The sequence below is a fragment of the Protopterus annectens genome, chromosome 12.part0 (assembly GCF_019279795.1).
Source record: "Protopterus annectens isolate FY-2018-M chromosome 12.part0, PAN1.0, whole genome shotgun sequence".
In the NCBI taxonomy this organism is placed as follows: Eukaryota; Metazoa; Chordata; order Ceratodontiformes; family Protopteridae; genus Protopterus; species Protopterus annectens.
The window spans coordinates 1,029,148,632-1,029,165,152 of record NC_056746.1 but is presented as its reverse complement, the minus strand read 5'-3'; positions in this window follow the sequence as shown (position 1 = coordinate 1,029,165,152).

Here is a 16,521-nt window from a genome sequence, read left to right as displayed (position 1 = left end):
TTCAGTTGTCAACCTACTCACTCTTATAAATTGAGACTTTACTATGCCCCTATAGATATGTGTCGGGTGCATACTAGTTCTTTTCAAGTACCGCATCACCTGTACGTCTTTTTTATGTATCCTAGTTTCAAGTTTCTGATTTTTTATATAAATCTCTACATCTAAATACGTTATATTTTGACATGAATAACTCATTTTAAATTTAAAAAATGATGTAGTATTATTCAAATAAGCCAAATAGCTATTTAATTCATATTCAGTCCCCTCCCAGACAAAAAAACAATCATCAACAAATCTTGCATAACATTTTACATACTTATTTAGGTCATTCGAATCATTCAATATATATTTCTTTTCCCTGTAATAAAGGACAATATTTGCAAAGGTGTTAGCCACCGATGTCCCCATGGCTACACCAGTGAGCTGCTTGTATGGTACACCATCGAAAACAAATACATTTTTAGTTAGAACTAGATCTAACAATGAACATAAATTCTCAATCTCATTAGGTTGAACTACTATATACACCTTTGCAAATATTGTCCTTTTAATCATTTAATATGAATTAAATAGCTATTTGGCTTATTTGAATAATACTACATCATTTTTTAAATTTAAAATGAGTTATTCATGTCAAAATATAACGTATTTAGATGTAGAGATTTATATAAAAAATCAGAAACTTGAAACTAGGATACATAAAAAAGACGTACAGGTGATGCGGTACTTGAAAAGAACTAGTATGCACCCGACACATATCTATAGGGGCATAGTAAAGTCTCAATTTATAAGAGTGAGTAGGTTGACAACTGAAGATGAATTATATAAAAAAGAAGTACAAGAAATGAAAAAGGAATTTAAGAAAGGAGGATACTCAGATATCATGATAGACAAATGTATTGAGGAAATAAATAAAGGTAGAAATCATGAATATAAACCAGTATTTAATTCCACAGTATGTGGGGAATCAACCTTAATAACAGTACAAAAAATGACAAAAAATGATGAAGTTAGATATGTAACCACATATAATGGATATAGTGGTGTGATTTGTAAAATAATAGAAAAAAACTGGCCAATTTTAATGGCAATGCCAGAAATACAGAAAATAGCAGGGTCTAAACCTAGCTTTGCTTATAGAAATCAACAATCATTAAAAAACATCTTGTGTTACAAGGATTTTTCTAAACAAGTATGTACATCACAAACTAAACTAGGAACTTATAAATGCTACAATTGTAGCTGTTGTGATGATATTTTACAATCTAATGAACCCTTTAGACACCCGATAAGTAATGTTAGTTATATTTTTAAATGCAGAGCAACCTGTAATACATCTCAATTAGTATACCTTGCCACCTGCAATAACTGTGAAAAATTCTATGTGGGTAAGACAATTAGAAGACTCAGAGATCGTGTGGTCGAGCATAAGTCAGAAATTAATAGAAAAATTCAAACTAACGCTTTATATAAGCATATTATGGAAGAAACTACACATAGATTTAAATTTAGATGCATAGACACAGTTGACTTGGGTGTAAGGGGTGGTGATCTAAATAATGCCTTGGAAGTTAGGGAGTTACAATGGATAATAAGACTGCAGGCAGATGTGAATCCTGGCCTTAACAATGCCATTAGTATAAAACCAGTGTTAGTGAAACGACAGTATGATAACTTATGATGAATAGATTTGCTTAGAATTTATATAAATGCATACTTTGAATATTTTTAACATTTTTATTTTAGTTTTATGGCTTAAATGGACATTATTGTGTTTTAAAACGCAAAATATAATGTATGGTACGTTTTAAAACTAATTAGCTTTATATAAATTTTATTAATGTGATTTTAGTGGCTGGTGTAAACATGTGACATTAACTGAACCTCTATATAAATGTTGTTAGAATATGTTGGTATATGCTGATGAAGGGTAGAGTACCCGAAAGCTTCGTTCATTAAAGTTGGCGTTTTGTGATACCCTTGTATCCTATGGTTGAAAATCTCTGACTCCTACTAGTATATTGACAGAACAAATGGGAAAAATCAGAATAATATGAGAACTGAGAAAGAAGGGAAAATAGTGGAACAGGCTAACAGCTTCAAATATCTGGGAGGTGTGGGTGAAGAGAAAGGAAGTCTGAATGAGGAGGTTAAAGATAGAATCAAAGCTGTTGCAGCTAGCTAACATAAAGTGTCAGGGTGCGATAGAAGAATGTCAAACATGATAAAAAGTAAGGTGCACAAAACATTGGTGTGACAGAAACCTGGGAAATGGAGGCAGAGCAGCTGAGGAAGTTTGAGTTGATTGAGATGAGATGGGTAGTAAGATGTACACTGTGAGAAGATGAAGACATTAGGTCATTAGAGCAGAAGCCAAAGGAGCCCCAGTTGCAGAGAAGGTCAAGCAGAAAAGAGCACAGTAGTTTGATTCAATGAGCCATAAAGCAGAAATGATTTGGTGAAGCAGAGTCAGCAGGGGCAGAAACAGGAAATGAGAGCTTCCAGGTAAGAGATGGATGAATTTTTTGAGATAATACTTAAGACAGACAAGCAAATTTCAAATTCCATGAAAACATGTCAAAGCTATCCATCTGTTAGATTTACTTTCCATGACATACAGTTTTGTAATAACTTTCAAATCTTCTTGAAATACTCCACATGAAAACTCCTTATTTTTATATAGTGCATCATTATGCATTCTCTTACTATGACTGTTTTTGATGCAAAAGTCATTAGCATTCCAGTAGTCAATTCCTCATTTTACTTCAGCCTGATACTCATGTCTCTAACATGAGTCCCATTGCTTTCTTGGATCACAATGAGGTTTTATCAAATACCTCGGTCCATTCTCTAGTTGCTTGTCTCTTTGCTATACTCCTCTGCACTCCCAAAATATACAAATTATTCCTGTATAGTCATCTCCAGCACTCCAAGTAGAAATTCCTGTATCCCATGCCATTTTATTGGGTGCCCTGTACCACAAATGAAGGAGCCTCATTTATTGATCCTACATATAGAGCCATTTACTAAGATAAAAGGCATCTTCCCATGTAAGCTTCCAGTTGTCTTAACTTGTTTCATTAATATTCTCCTTAGTCATCCAGACTTCATTTATCTAGGTCTTCTTTCAACATTTCTGTGTTTCTGATATCTTTATGTATTAAGCTACCCTTTTTAGTATTACTACACTTGTTCCAAGGAGCCTCTTTGTAATTCTGCCCATACGTAGTGTTCAGGTACTCAGTATATGTTTTCATCTTTGTATTAAAAGTGAAAAAGCATAATTCTGGTCAAACTAAATGAATGCTTGAAAATGATTGTGACAATAAGCCTGGCAAATGCATGAGTTATAACAGTTAGCATAATGAGTCAGAATAGCACACTGTATCTGGCAGAAGGTGTAAGAGACTGGGCCATTTTACTGTTGTTTACCAAGAGTTGCTTCTGAAAATGACAGTGATAGTTGAAAAATAATGTGCAGAATGCATTTTTCTTGGGTTCAGTCACTCACTTCTGTGTCTGATGTAGAAGAAACCTGGAAAACTAAAACTCTTGTTCACGGAACTCCTGTGAGTTTCTAGACTGATACAGGAGTTGATCTGATTGTAATATTATGTGCTACATATAGACACTTACCAAAATATCCAGTGCTGCATGAAGCAAAGACTGAAATTCATTGCCTCACAGGCAAACTCAAGTGCATTGGTAAGATTCTAGCCACATCTGAATGGAAGGAGTACACATTTTTGGGTTTATGTGCTGGATGGTCTGTATATAGATAATTCACTCGGCAGAGCTGTAGCATGTAAAATTGACGTAATTGCCAGAATTAATGAAATTAATGTCAACATGTTTGGTGATGTTACCCCTACTTGGTTAGGAACCAGTAAAGACTAATATAAAATCGAATGCTGTTTCATAGCCTTGACCACCCCCAGGAGGGTGTCATCTCTTAAGCTTGTCAAAGAAGAGACAAAGCTTAAAAGAATACAGTCTTGACATAACTGAGATTATAACTTAACTGACTGAGTGGTGTGCTACCTTGGTCTCTGGGATTAAAAAAAATGATTATCAGTATGTGTTGATTTAAAAAAGCTCAGTGATGATGATGTTGTGTGTGAAACATTTATTCTATGGACATTGGAAGACATAGCACCCAGTCATGTTAATGCAAAATTATTTTCTACAATTGATACTTCCAGTGGAGTCTATCAAACACCTTTTAAAAGAAAGACAGATGCTTACAACCTTTATTACCCCTATGGAAATAAAGGCTCTGTTTTAAAAGACTGACTTTTGGTATAAGATCAACAGCTGAAATCTTTCAGTGTAAAATGACTGATTTACTCAAGGGTCTGAATGTTGTTGCTGTTGCTATGAATAATATCCTGATGTGCGGTCCTGACAAAGAGACACATAATTTACGGTTAGAGGCAGTGTTGCAAATTATTAAAAATTCTAGCATAAAACTAAACAAAAATAAAAAGGCTGTTTTAATAAGACAGAGCTACCGTACCTTGGGAATCATCTATGTTGTAGTGCTATCAGACCAGGTGTGAGCAATGTCAGAATAATAGCTAACTTAGCGAATTTGTCTTATGTGACTGAATTAAGACAAACTGTAGGCTTGATTAAATACTTGGACAAATTTGTTCTGAAATTTCCACAATGCTTCATCCTTTGACAAACTTATTAAAGAAAAATGTACCATAGACTGTGAACAAATTCAAGCCTAAGCATTCAGTAATGTGGAGGAAATGCTGACTAAAGCCCTGGTGTTAGCTTGTTGTGATACAATTAAACTGACAATAGTGAGTACAGATGCAAATGGCTACAGACCAAGTGCAACATTAAGTATATAAGCAATTCTTGCTAGGTAAAGCACCCTCAAAAACGAAAACAGAAGCACATGTAAAAAAGTAAGAAGGTGCACCATAAGCCACAAAAGCTAAAATCAAAAATTCTTTCTCCAATGGATAAAAACCAGGTTTAATAAAACGACACAAATAGGTAGACTGCAGTAGGGTTAGCGCTTTCACGTTGGATTCAACGCTTCATCAGACATACAGGCAGTCACATCACATCCATTTAAATATGCATGACAACAACACTGTCTAGTCAAATCAACAAATCAAAATGATGCAATTAACATAACATTAAATAAACAGAGAACACAATAAAATAACCACTGGAACATCATTAAGCACCATAGCTAATGCCTAAGCGGTCTGCTAACTAAAAAAGGCTTAAGTGCTAATCTATCATTTAGCCCAAACCTATGGGCTTGTAATTTTAGTATCCATTTACCCTCCCTTTCTTCAATACAGTTTCTGATATTGCCCAGTCTGCCATTTTTAAAAACTAACTCCAATACCTGAAACTTGAAACTATGAGCATGTCCTTGTTCTATTACATGTTTAGTTAGGGCATTGGTGGCATTACCCTTTTCAATGGCATAAACATGCTCCCTGATACGTTCACGTAAGGTTCTTGTTGTCATTCCAACATAGAAAACCTTGCATAATTGGCACTCAGCTATGTAGACCAAACTATCAGATCTACAATTAGCATAGCGCCTAAAAATGTAGGTACGTTTTGTTTCAGGGTGTATAAAGCAATCAGAATTGGATATATACTGACACTGATTGCAGGAATGGCAAGCAAATGTACCTGTCCTGTTGGAAATCTTAACATTCTGATGGCCCCTATCATAGCAAAGTAGTCTGTTGAGAGACAACATATTCCTATAGGCAACACGAGGTCTCTCATCAACTAGGTTCTTGATCCTTTCATCCACCATCAAAAGTCTCCAATTCTTATTGAGGACATCTATGATGTGTTGATTTCTGTTGGTGAATGGAATAACGATCCTGTTGACAGTCAGTACGCTACTGTTCTTATTAGAGCGTACATGAGAGTATGATCTGTTGATCAGGGGAGCTCCCACGTCTTCCCTAAGAAGGTCACCCATGGAGATGTTGTCAAGGACTTGCTTTCGATTATAGCCTCTAGACATGAAATTCTTAGCTAATTGTGCCTTATGCTGGTTATAAGCAGTATCTTGTGATGTTAGTTTTGAAATCCTGATGGTCTGGTTCTTAACTATGTTCTGGTGAACATGTCTGGGATGCATGCTGTTCCGATGCAATAGGTTATTCTTCCAACATGGTTTTCTGAAAAGTTCAGTGTCAAAACCATTGTGTCCCTTAATAATTTTAACATCTAGAAATTCGATCTCATTGATCGAATGAGAACAATCAAAGCAAAGAAAATCAGTTGTCTCATTCAAATAAGTTGTAAAAGCCAACAGTTGCTCAACGGTACCAACCCACAATAAAAAAACATCATCTACAAATCTGTTAAAATATTTAAGGTGTTTCTTGTGCTCAGAATCAGTATTGAAAACATATGATTCTTCCCATTGTGCCAACACCAAGTTGGCATAGGCGTTGGCACAAGGGGTGCCCATCGCCACTCCTTTAGTTTGTAAGTAATATTTCTCTTCATAACAGAGAACATTGTTCTCAAGACCAATTTCAAGGAGGGACATACACCTAATAATTATATTGTCTGGTAATTTCTTTTGTAATAGTAAAGCCCTGATGTAGTCCATGCCAATGTCGTTGGGTATGGATGTGAATAAAGACTTCACATCAAGTGTGACTAATATGTCATCTATATCAAAACGAGGAGACTTACTGTAAGTGGCTAAGTTCTCTAGAAAATGAGATGTATCCTTTAGGACATGCTCAACTTCTAAAACAATAGGTTTTAGTAACTTATCTAAATATATGGATAAAGGTTCAGTTAGCCATCCACGGCTGGATACAATGGGTCTTAAGGGAGGATTCATCACATCTTTGTGAATTTTGGGTAGACCCCTAAATGAAGGTACTAAAGGTTTATCAACTAACAAGTACAAATATAAGTCCCTATCAATGACCTTAGTTAACATTAGATCATATAGATTAGCATGTACTCTTTTGATCAGGTTATTCAAATTGTAGTTGTTAATGGGAAAATATGTTTCCTTGTCTGCCAACATATGCTCCATTTTCTTAGAATATTTAAACTTATCCAAAACAACAATAGCCCCACCTTTGTCAGCTTGTCTAATGGCTATTTTGTCATTATATCTCAAGTTTGTTAATGCTTGTTTTTCTTCAGTTGTCATATTATAAAAGTTTGATTTCACATGCTTATCATTATACAAATCAAATAAGTCTGATTCACAGGCCTGTTCAAAGGCCTCTAAAAGGGGGTGTTGTTGAGGCATGAAAATAGATGGTTTTTTGAAAGACATATGTGCTGCATTGTTATTATTAATGTTATTGACTTCCTGACCAAACATTAATTTTAAACCCAAATTCCTAGTAAAAAGTTTAATGTCAACAATGATATCCGTGATGTCATTGCAACCGGAGGGTATAAAACCCAACCCTTTATTCAAAACAGAAAGTTCATGATGATTCAAAACATAACTGGATATGTTAACAACTAAGTTCTCGGTCTCAATACCTTCTTCATTGGTTGTAGGGTTTCCTCGGTACTTTTCCTTTTCGCCGCTCTTCCTTGTGGAGACCAAGTCCTCCTGTCGGTCGGTTTGTATGGTAGTGGAAAAGAAGGGAAACCATCACCCAAACCAAAAACTTCATCTTCAACCGAGACGACGAACGGATCTATCGAAAGTTGTTTCCTATGGACATCGTTCACTTTATGACCAAAAGATGTAATCGGAGAAGGTATTATTTCCAAGTTGGCATTATTCTCAGCGTGTACTTGAGCCTCAATGATAACTCGGCGAGGTAACGGGAGAACTGTGGTGTCAGGCATTGCATCTGGTGCAGATGGTAAAGATGATGTCAGTTCTTGAACACCTTCTGATGAGGTCATCAAAGGGGAGGATCTCTTCTCAGACTGGTGAGATAAACTCACCGGATTTAAAGATGTATGCTCAGGTCTATGAAGAGGGTTGTTATTAAGATGAGGTTTCTCACGAGGCCAAGAGAAGACCTGGCTCTTGTGAAAGTCTAGGAAATCTCTCTCAAGCTTCCGTTTTTTATCCTGCAATGATCTAAAATCAAGTGATGATAAAGTACGCTTGAGGTCATCGGAAAACATAAGCAACTCATCATTCCCCAATAGTTTGAATAGTTCATTTTCAATGGCTTTAACATCGTCCACTAGTTGTTTTATTACAGAGCCATAGTGTTCAATAAGGATTCTGATATATGAGAAGCTGGTTTCTAAATTAAGCTTCTGCCATTTGGCTAGAAGCTCCGGATTAGATTCTCCAAATGTGGGCATCTTCAACACCCTTAGCCCTCTCGGTATGAGTTTGAATTTAAGGCAAGCTTCCATATGTAAGCTCTGCCATTGTACATTGCGTAGCCTTTGGAGTTTATTTTCAAGTTTCCTAGTTGTTAATATTATGTCCATGTTGTTTTTGAAATTATTACCTGTAGTCCCAGGTTTGTTCAAGTCAGAAACTGTTAGTTTTAGTAGCGGGTTCACATCCATTCGGACCAAATCATCTAGAATAAACGTTTTTTCAACTCCTGAATTCCGATCACATTGAACGGTAGAAGCAGCCATGTCCCAGCAAGAAAAAAGCAGCAACAGTCACAAAAAGTATATAAGCAATTCTTGCTAGGTAAAGCACCCTCAAAAACGAAAACAGAAGCACATGTAAAAAAGTAAGAAGGTGCACCATAAGCCACAAAAGCTAAAATCAAAAATTCTTTCTCCAATGGATAAAACCAGGTTTAATAAAACGACACAAATAGGTAGACTGCAGTAGGGTTAGCGATTTCTGTTGGTGAATGGAATAACGATCCTGTTGACAGTCGGTACGCTAATGTTCTTATTAGAGCGTACATGAGAGTATGATCTGTTGATCAGGGGAGCTCCCACGTCTTCCCTAAGAAGGTCACCCATGGAGATGTTGTCAAGGACTTGCTTTCGATTATAGCCTCTAGAGATGAAATGTCAAATGTCATAGCATTAGCTATGGTGCATAATGATGTTCCATTGGTTATTTTATTGTGTTCTCTGTTTATTTAATGTTATGTTAATTGCATCATTTTGATTTGTTGATTTGAATAGACAGTGTTGTTGTCATGCATATTTAAATGGATGTGATGTGACTGCCTGTATGTCTAATGAAGCGTTGAATCCAACGTGAAAGCGCTAACCCTACTGCAGTCTACCTATTTGTGTCGTTTTATTAAACCTGGTTTTTATCCATTGGAGAAAGAATTTTTGATTTTAGCTTTTGTGGCTTTTGGTGCACCTTCTTACTTTTTTACAAGTGCAACATTAGTTGACATCGATGGGCAAGTGTTTCATCCTGCTCCCAATAGCTCCAGAATGTTAACAGGTACTAAGTAGAGATGTTTACAAATCAAAAATAGTGTCCAGCAAGATTGTGAACATGTGAAAGACTCTGCAGATGCCTTCTAGGGCTTGAGAATTTCCATCTTCAGACGGATGACAAACCTCTAGTCACACTAATCAATTTATATGACTTTTAAAGTGCCACAGGATGCCAGAGACTGTTAATGAGATTAAATAGATTCAATGGCAAAGCAGATTAGCTTAGGTGCCTTACATGCTTGCTAAACCTGGTGGACTTCTTCGAGACAGTCACCAAGGCCCTGCATAAGGGGAAATCTGTGCATACAGCCTACCTAGACTTAGCTAAGGCTTTTGACACTATCACCCATTCAGGCATCATTGACAAACTTACCCAGTTAGGTATCTGAATGGTGAGATGATAAGTCAGCAAGCAGGGGGTCCAAATGGAGAAATGATAAGCCAGCAAGCAAAGCAGAGTAGTATTGCTGAAACTCAATTCATTCTCAAGTCTTGGTGAATACTTTCATGAGGTGGATCCTGTTTTTCACAAAATCTCACCAAGATGACACTGATATATAGACTGAATTTATATAGCATATATCATGGACGGAAGCAGGTCAAAAATTAAAAAAGATAGCTGGGTGCACAAGACCCATGATAAAAAAGTGACCAATCCTGGTAAGTGCACTGGTGCCAGGACTGGAAAAAATGACAGTGAAGAATCCTCAAAATATGGAAACATTCCTACAATTGAGCCAGGCCAGGCCCAGGGGCAGGATAGACCCCCTGTTATAGAAGGAAGTAGCAGTCCACAGAAATTACAAAAACAGATAGGCCAAAGAAGAGCCATAAAGATGACAGAGTGGACTATTGAGGATAAGAGAAAATTATGTATTGTTACTATTATGCAAAAATCCCAGAATTTCCAGAACAATATATACAAACAGGTTAAGAGAGAAATTAGAGAAAGAAAAATACTTCCACAAGAAAAAAACTGTCAGAAGCCTTAAATAAAAATGTGTGTTCATTAATGCAACAGATTTGTGAAAAACAGTGTATAGACTGAAAAACTTTGATCTGTTTGGAAAAAGAATCATCTGAGGAAGTGAGAAAATATAAACAACAAAACCTAGAGATTTTTGAAAAGTATATAAAAAAATATGAACATGGGAAAGAAAGAGAGATTTGAATTGGTGCAACATTTATGCAAAGGTGAAAGCCAAATTAATCAATATAAAGAAGACAGCCCCAAATATATTCACAGAGAAATACAGGCAAAGGCATCTAGATATGGAAAATTTTACAATAAAAATAATAATATTACAAACAGGGAATGTAGAAAAGAAGATTAGTAAAGTAGAAGTTAAAAAAACAGAAGTTGAAGTTACGGAGTACCTGTGAAGTGAAGGATTTGGTGTAGAAGGTCTAACACTGATTACTTCACAGCATGATGGAACGAGTCCCCACAATAAGGAGAAACAGGAAGATCAAGAGACATCTGAAGAAGAAATATGGACATAGGAAAGAAAAAACAGATTTAATATGTTATAATATCTATGTAAAGGAGAAAGCAAAACTAATCAATACAAAAAGAACAGCACCAAAGATATTTGATGAGGAATACAGGCAAAGGAATCCGAACACAGAAAACTTTACAATACAAAAATAAGAAGAAAAAGAGGAAAAGTAAAAAAGGAGATTAGTAATGGAGAAGTTAAAGAAACAGAAACTGTGGATATGGAGTACCTGCAAAGTAAAGGATTCAGTGTAGAAAATCTAATTCACAAAGCACCACAACAGAATAGAGCAATGGATATCCAAATTAAGGTGAGACCAGTGGAATGAGAAGCAATTGGTCAGGTGCCATATGAAGATATTTTGGAGCGTTCCACAGGAAACCAGTATAAACATTCACTTGAAGCTGGACAGCAAGGGAAGGAACAGGAAACTGTGGAAACTCTGATGCAGTCAATGTTGAGGAGTGATAGGCCAGTGAGCTCCCATATGACAGAGCAATGGATAGCACAGGATGAAATTGAAGAGAATGTGCCACAGGAAGGTGCTATAGATCATTCTATAGAATGCTTGCAGGAAATGGAGAACAAAAAATCTGCCCCTGGTTTAGAGGAAAATGAGCTAAGAAAAGAGTAGTTTGATTTAACAGAGATAGCTAGACATATTAAGATCAATGAAAGAAATAGACTGCAGAAGGTCAATAAAACCCAAAAAATCAGAAGATTGATAAAACAAATGAACACAGTAATTAGGACTGTCCATAGAGATCCATGCGCTATAACAGAATTAAACAGAATATATTATTGTACAGTTAAATTAATAACTGATAAAGTTCTGCCCCAAGAACACAGGGTAGTGAAGGAAAGGAAGGGGAGAAATCAAATACCATCATGGGAGTATCGATAGAGAAAACTATAAAGCAATTAAGACAAGAAGTGTCAGTGTTAGAAGAGTATAGAAGAGGAAACAGATCAACAAAACTACTTAGAAAGATAAACATGATAAAAGCAATGCACAGTATTAGAACGGATCAGGATCTATCATGCACTATCACAAATAAACTAAAAATCTCAGCACAGGCAGGAAAAACTTAGAAGATACACAGATAAATATAAAGGAAAGTTCAAAATAAGCAATTTATTGATGACCCAAAAAAGTTTTATAGAGAACTGGGAAACAAGGTAAAAGGAACTGAAAGACCACCAAAAAAAGAATAAATATATATATATATTTTCGAGACGTATTTATGAAGATTCTGTGGAACAGAGCAAAGATGGTAAATGGATAGAAGAAGTAAACGAAAGAATAAGATGTTTAAAGGTACAGGATATGAAATGGGATGAAGTAACAGCCAGAGAGATTGAAACAAAGTTAAGAAAAACCTCTAATTGGAAAAACCCCAGGCCTAGATGCAGTACCTAACTTCTGGTTAAAAGTATTAACATTTTTGAACAAAGATTTAGCCATGAATAAGAACTATTTATATGCGTACCCTGAACAGACATCAACCTGGCTAACAGGAAAAACAATGCTCTTACTTACGAGTGAACCTGCAAGCTGCTCTAAAATGTATAGACCAATAACTTGCCTTCCGACTACATATAAACTATACACTGGAATTGATGCCAACAGAGTTTATAGTCATTTACAGGAAAACTCAATTATGGTAATAGAACAAAAGGGCAATAAAAAAAGTCATATGGAACAAAGGATCATTTGTTGTTAAATAAAGTCATAGTGGAGAACTGTAAAAAGGGGAAAAGAATCTAAGTATGGTATGGATTGACTACAAAAAAGCATTTGATAGTACCCACATTCATGGATAAAAGCATGCTTAAAAATGTATAAGATACATCCTACATTGAGTGACTACATTACAGTGACCGTGAAACAGTGACAGACCACTTTGCAATTAGTCCAAGATAAAGGACAAATTATTTTTCCAGGGATAAAGATTCAAAGAGGGATATTCCAGGGTGACCCTGTCACTGCTGCTATTCTGTCTTGCCCTTAACCTATTAAGCTGTCTACTTAACAGATTAGGTCATGGCTATAATTTGGCTCCTGGAAAACAACAAAGTGTAAAGACTTCTTATCTTCTCTTTGTCGATGATTTAAAACTGTATAACTCATCAGATGAGGAACTGAAAGCACAACTGCAAGTTGTCAAAACTTTTTCAGAAGATATAAGAATGCCATTTGGTCTTGATAAATGTGCAAAAGGAACCTTTAAAGCAGGAAACTGCAGCACCAAGAAAACATCAGTTTTGGGGCAGGAATGTAATATAAAAGAACTTGAGAAAGAGGGAGTCTATAAATATTTGGGAATTGACGAAGGATCAAAAATAAAACATGAAGAAACACAAATAAAACTTAGTAAGGAATACTTTAGAAGACTTAAATTAATCATGAAAAAAAAACAGAGTTGACATCTAGGAAAAAAATTCAAGCTATAAACCAATTTGCTCTTCCTGTCCTAACTTACAGTTTTGGAGTGATTGACTGGCCCCAAAATGTGTTGGATAGATTAGAGAGGAAAACAAGAAGGGATGCTTCATGCTCACCAAATGATTTACAAAAATCATTGCATACCAAGATTACATATTCCCCATTCCAAAGGAGGAACGGACCTCCTTGAAATTGATTACATGTATTGATCTGCAATTGTGGGACTGCATATATATCTGCTGATCTCACAAAACCCACATGTAGTGAAAGTTTTGAAACATGAGGAGAAAAACTCTAATATGGCTTCTCTGCTTAATCTGGCAGATGCATATCGGCATAAAGCAGGAATGGAAATCAAACCAGAAGTAGATAAAAATTAGGCAGCAACTGAGGAAATGTGGAAAATGCATGAATATAGTTGCAAGTAAAGAAAACTTCTGGAAGAACCTCATGTTGATCAGGATCAAATGCAGGAATGCGAATTCAAACCAAGAGATGAAAGGTTAATATTGGTGGCCCAAGATAGTGGGCTACGTACATGTTGGTTTATGAAGTCCATTGAACATGTGGGAGAAACAGACAAATGTAGGTTTTATCAAATAGAATTGGAAACAGTTGCACATCTCATTGCTGGTTGTGACATACTGATGGCAGAAGGACTGTATACTGAAATAATGTGGCAAGACTGTTGCACTGGGGATTGTACAAACATTATGGTATTGAAGTGGCTGAAAAATACTGGAAACATGAGCCACAAAGCATCATAGAAAATTATAAAGTCTACATCACATGGGATCACCCATTACCAACAGTTCAAAAAAATCAGTGCTAGAAAACTGGATATAGTGGTCCATGAAAAGAAGACAAAAGTAGCATTGATCATTGAAATCACCACACCCACTGACTACAGTGTCTTGCGTACAGAGAGACACAAAGTCATAAAATATCAGGACTGCAGGCAGAAATGAGAGCAATGTGGAAGAAAGATACCCAGACAGTTCCAATAGCAGTAGGAGCAATGGGTCTTATAAAAAAATAATCTACAATCGTGTTTAGATATGTTACCAATACATGTAACCCCATACAAATTGCAGAAGGAGTCATTACTGGGCACATTGCCGGTGCTGCAAAGAGCACTTCTGGCTGACATCAAAGATTGAAACAATACTAATTTCATGAATTTTAATTGTACTTTAGCTTAGGAGTGGGTTAATTCCTGTTATGGCATTAGAAACCCAAAAGACTTGGAGAAATTAAAAAAACTAGGTAGCAACCCTTATATCATTAGATGGGTCACTAACTGGTTCACTGATAGAACACATATAGTCAAAACAGGGAAAATGGGGGTATCCACCTCCAAAATCAGACCTGTAATCAGTGGTGTTTCACAGGGATCAGTCCTGAGACCTCTACTGTTTGGAATCTATTTCTCTGAAGTGCCAGCAAAAACTAAAAGTCTGTGGCTGACAAAGTTTGCTGATGACTGCAAACTGGAAGTGGTCATAGAATCTCCAAATAGTGTCAGCATCCTACAGGATGGTCTTACCCAAACAAATGAGTGGTGCCAAAGTGATAGCCTTAAACTCAATGCAAAAGAATGTATTATCATCCCTTTTGGTAAGTGCAATGCTTCTGCTACGCACTCAGTGATGAGACACCTGGACACACAGGTTGACAGCAACCTTAGCTTTGATCAGCATGTCTCCACAGTGGTAAGAAAGGCATTCTATATTTCTCATCTCATAAGTAAGGGCATTGTCTGAAAAAAAAAGTTATAACCTCCCTGTGCTCTTCCCTTATCAGGCCAATAATTGAATACAACGCCCCTTTTGGTATGTACCTTTCCAAGAACCTGCAGCAATTGAAGAGACTACAAAGGTTCTTCACAAGGAAAATTCAAGATCTTCAGCATTTGTCCCATGTGGATCATCTGAAATCACTGTTACTTTATTTTGTTTCATACAGACTACTCAGAGGCAATCTCTGCCTTGCATATAAGGCCATCTCTGACCCTGCTTTATTGGAAATGCTACATATCCACAAGTCAAATGGTACATGGGTTACTCGCTCTAAAGACCTTAACCTGATATGTGACATTAATAAATCCTGCTGGAGGGACAGACTTGTTTCCCAGTGGTTACCACACCTTTGGAACAGACTCCCACTTCATGTCAAACAGAGAACCTCATTGACCTTCTTCAAACCCAATCTGGATGATTGGATGGGTAACTGTAAATTCACCCCGGGGGTTTCATCTGTGTTCCTCTTGGATAGAGGCAATAGGTGCTGATGGTGGAAATAAGGGTATAACTTGGCTAGACCTCTAAGGGCCCTATGACCATTATCCTAGTAACTTCCTATAATCCTGTGATGTGACTTATATAAACCTACCACTGCAGTTGTATAGAAGCACCATAAATGTGCTGCACACACTTTTGTAACACACACACACACACACACACACACACACACACACACACACACACACACACACACACACACACACACACACTGGAGATGCACACTGTACTACTCATAAGCCTGACCAGCTTCATCTGTAAGGCCATGGAACATATAATTATCGAACTCATAAATAAAGACATAGGTGACCTTCAAGCCCTGGATCCTACCCACTTCGACTTCATCAAGGTCAGATCCTGCCTGTTAAATCTTGTGGCTTTTTTTTTAAAATGTGACCAGGGCCATTGATGAGGACAAATCTGTACACACAGGCTACCTTTTCTTGGCAAAGACTATCGACACAATCCCACAATCAGGCATTACCAATAAACTTAGCAAACTGAATGTAAATCCTTCCATTGTAAGATGGGTTGCTAACTGGCTCACAAACTGGACACACACTATCAAAGTAGGTGACTCCATATCAACCAGCAGATCTGTTACCAGTGGGGTGCCACAGGGGTCAGTACTGGGCCTCCTACTGTTTGGTATATACTTCTCAGAAGAAGGGGTTGTGGCTGAAAAGTTTGCAGATGACTGTAAACTGGGTGCAATTATTGAATCCCCAAATGATGTCAGTACACTCCAGGAGGGTCTTACACACACCAGTGACTCATACCTTAGTCAAGGTCTCAAACTAAATGCAAAAAAATGCATCATAATTCCCTTCAGCACAAACAATGTCACTTCACACTATCAAATCAAGAACAATATCCTAATTACCCACGAAGTAGTAAGTGA